Source organism: Octopus bimaculoides, chromosome 12, assembly GCF_001194135.2.
Source record: "Octopus bimaculoides isolate UCB-OBI-ISO-001 chromosome 12, ASM119413v2, whole genome shotgun sequence".
In the NCBI taxonomy this organism is placed as follows: Eukaryota; Metazoa; Mollusca; class Cephalopoda; order Octopoda; family Octopodidae; genus Octopus; species Octopus bimaculoides.
The window spans coordinates 49,841,396-49,845,835 of record NC_068992.1 but is presented as its reverse complement, the minus strand read 5'-3'; positions in this window follow the sequence as shown (position 1 = coordinate 49,845,835).

Sequence of the window (4,440 nt, the reverse complement as noted above, 5' to 3'; positions counted from 1 at the left end):
TATATATATATATACACATATATATATATATATATGTGTGTGCACAGATGCATACAGGTATATATATATATATATATATACACACACAAACATGTAAATACATACATATTTTTTGAAATTTCTAAGGTCCTATTTAGCTAACCAATTCTGCTATACTTAGTAGCAGCTGGTGTTGTTGTCTCCTTCCTAGCCTTTGAACTCTGACCATTGCTTAAATAAGTAAATAAAAACAGCTAAAAATCTTGAAAGCCCTTCTATCATCACACTTGGGAACTGGCGATCATGCTTATTGCCACAACACTCTCAGACTATTTTTCTCAGGTCCAGAAACCAAGAAAGCATCAATTTATTTTATTATGCTTACACAGCAATGCAACACTGCACTGTATGAAACCTATTTACAACTAAGCAGACATGGAATATTGACAATTAAACTGTTTGGTCATAGGTCTGAAGCAGTGCTGTTGATAGGATGTGAACTACTGATTCATGAATCACTAGCCCAATTTTTAATTAAGACGTTCATCTTTGGATGTGATGACTGATGACAAAGCTAATTTTAATCCTTTCACCAGTTGTACAGATAACAAATCTATTAGAACACAGTGGGAAACATATATAGACACAGCATGGCCGAATGGTTAAGAAGGCTGCTTCACAACCATGAGGTCCTGGGTTCAATCCCACTGCATGACATCTTGGGTAAATGTTTTTTATCATATCCTTGGTTCAACACAAGCTTTGTGAGTTAAACTGGGTAACTAGAGACTGTATAGAAGCCTATCTGATAGATTGTACCTGTAATTTAAAAGTCTAGCCTTGTCACATAGAATTACACCAACTCTGCATGAAGGTTATGTTATGGGTATACATGTCTGTGAAATACTCAGCCACTTACACCTTAAATCAATGAACATTTAATTGGGAAATAAATACAAGATAGGACAGGATACTAGAGCTATTAATGACAGATTTTCCTATATTAAAAATAAAAACCATGTAACCATTTCTGATATATAAGTGAATTGAGTTTATGCCAAAAGAGGCAGCCATCCCTGAGATACAATGAAACACCTGTAGTGGATTTGATCTACCAGCCCAAGGGCTAGAATTTTCACCATCTTAGCTACAAGGTTATTTCATCTCAACACAACCAATTGAAGCCATTTCATTAATCTAGTTTACATTAAATAGTACTTCCTTACCTGAATCTGAACTGCACATCTTTTATTTAGTTTAACTGTATGAGAAACTCACTGAATATTGTTCTACAAGGTTTTTTTTTTTAAATGTATATATTAATAACTTTAGAGAAAGTTAATATATTCATTGTTATCATCATCTTTCTCTTCATCATAATTTTTGATGGTGGCAATGGCGCCGTCTTCACAATACTCAGCAGCATCATTGTTATCTTAATCATCATTATGTTTTCAACAGATCCATGTGAGCTTCAACTACACCATCAGGTGCATTTCCATGTTCGAAAATGTATGTGTAATATTGTCTTTTGTGAGTGTAGAGTTGTTTCTATACTACATCTATTTTACTGTGTTGTTCTGGGTTCAAATCCCAACGAGGTCGACTTTACCTTTCAGGGTCAATAAAATTAAGGACCAGTCAAGTACATGGGTAGTTGGTATTGAGTTAATCCCCCCCGCCTCAAAATTGATGGCATTTTATCTAAATCAGAAATTATTATTATTATGCTACTTCTGTATATCACTACGTATGTATCTGCATGCATGTATATATATATATACATACACATACATACATACATACACACACATATATATATATATACACACATATCCATAAGTAATTTTTCCTTGGTTTCATCCTTGAAAATGTTCATTACAGGGTGATTAGTGCAATCATTCTGTTCAGCCATAATAATTATGTTCGTTGTTTGAATACAGTTTCTGAGTGTGGCTAACAGACTTTCCTTTCAACAAATGCTTCCATTCTAGAGTGGTATCAAGAGGGTCTGGAATTTATAGGGGACGTGAGTACTCAATTGCATTAACCTCAGTACTTAACTGTTTACTTTAATTTATCAACACTAATATTAATAAATGAAAGATAATGTTAACCTAGGCAGAATTTGAATGAAGAAGGAGGAGAGGGAGAAGAAGAAGAAGAAACAATAACAGCAATGTAGTGAAGTGGTGCAGCAGTTCATCATATCAACCCCAGTACTTGACCAAAAACTTTTTATCAACTCTGAAAGGAAGAAAGATAAAGTCGACTTCAACGTAATTTGAAATCAAGGTGTAAAGGGTCATAACCGGATTTGTTTAACCCTCAAACAATTCTACCAAACTACCTCATGGTGACAATTGTAACAATAATAATAATAATAATCCTTTCTACTCTAGGCATAAGGCCCGAGATTTGGTGGGAGGGAGCCAGTCGATTAGATCGACCCAGTACACAACTGGTACTTAATTTATCAACCTTGAAAGGATGAAAGGCAAAAGTTGATCTTGGCGGAATTTGAACTCAGAACGTAAAGGCAGACGAAATACCGCTAAGCATTTCATCTGGTGTGCTAACCATTCTGCCAGCTCACTGCCTTAATAATAATAAAGGGAAATGAGAGAAAGAAAGATCCCTTGGAACTTCTTCTGAAATTATAATTTTATGCTATTTTCTTTATCCAATTTTTGCAGTCAAATCTCTCCTTTGAATCTGAAGTTTGTTAGATTTCGAATTTAACAACACCAGCAACAACATCATCAACAGCAACAACATCAGCAGCAGCAGCAGTAACAGACTACAGATAAATTGGCAATAAATGGCGCATGGTTTGTCTTATATGTTTATAGACGTGGGTCCAAGTTCTGTGGTAAGCCATTGACTTTTCTTTCCATCCAAGGGGTTATTTAACCCAGTATTCTACATGCTATTATTTGTAGCTTTATCTACTTTCAGTTCCACCATTAAAAATAAATAAATTACTATATATATATATATATATATATATATAAAAACATATACGCATACATATGAGTGTGTGTATGTCTATCATTTATATGTATGTGTGCGTGTGTGTATATATATATATATATACATATATATATATATATATATGTATATGTAATATTTCATAGTTCCATAGAAAATGTCATCTCAACTCTGCTAGTGGAACGGTTTCTCTACATAACGCCTTTATTTCAATGAGAGAGAGAGAAAAGCAGAAGTGAATGAGAAACAGACAGACAGACAGAAAGAGGGGTGAATGACAGAGAGAGAGAGTGAATTGAGTTAAAGGCATGGTGAGTGAGAGAGAGAGGATGAGGTTTAGGGAAATGAAGAAAGATAGAATGAAGTAAGTAGATAAGTTGAGATTCAGTGTGAAATATGGAAGAACAGGTAAAAGAATATTTAGGTGAAGAAAGAGTAGAAGTAGATAAAGAGAGAGAGATGTAGAAAAGGTTGATAGAGCAGTGTAATGAATATAGAAGAATATAGAGAAAGAGGTGTATATAAGATAAAATATGGTGGGTAAATAATGCATGCAGAAATTGGAGTCAAGAAAATGACTATCAAAACAGAATGGAGAAAAATTAAGAAAGATAAATAGATGCAGAAGATGCAAACATGGGAGAAGATGCAGACAGGGTTGGAATTGTTGGGAGAAAATAGTAGCAGAAATAGATTGTAATAGATAAGTAGATAGATAGATAGAGAGAGAGAGAGAGAGATAAAAGAGAAAGAGAAAGAAGGTGTAAAAAAAAAATAGAAGATAGAAATATGGTATTAAAGAAAGGGAAAAACAAGTGAGAAACACAGAATGTGATTGAAGAGAAAGAGAGAGAGGGCAGAGAAAGAGAAGAGAAATAAGGGAAGTGTTATAAAAAAACATTGTTATTAATATCTTTATGCTGACATCCTGGCAACATTTAACTAAGCCAGAAAAAGTGAAGAGCGAATAAAAGGGAGGTAATAATTGTTCGTGTATTTATATTTTAGTATTGATTTCTTTTGGTTGACTTTCTCCAGAAACACACGCAGGCACACACACTCACATACGTGTAACAGATATAAATATGTGTGCGTGTGTGTGTGTGTGTGTGTGTATGCATCTATCTATCTCTCTCTCTCTCTATATATATATATATAATGTGTGTGTGCATATATACATATATGTAAGTATAGAATATCTGTAGTGGTGTACAGATTTTATATATTGATGAAAGAAGGAAATAGTTAGAAGATAGTGAACTTTTTATTATTATTATTTATGGTATTCTTATAAGAGCTCTCATTCCAACTGGAATTTTTCAAAAACTTTTGAAAAATTCCAGTAGGAATGAGAGCACTTATAAGAGTATCATAAATAATAATAAACAGTAATTCTCCAACGTCTGGCTACTTTCTTCTTTTATATATATATATATATATATATATATATATATATATATATATATATAT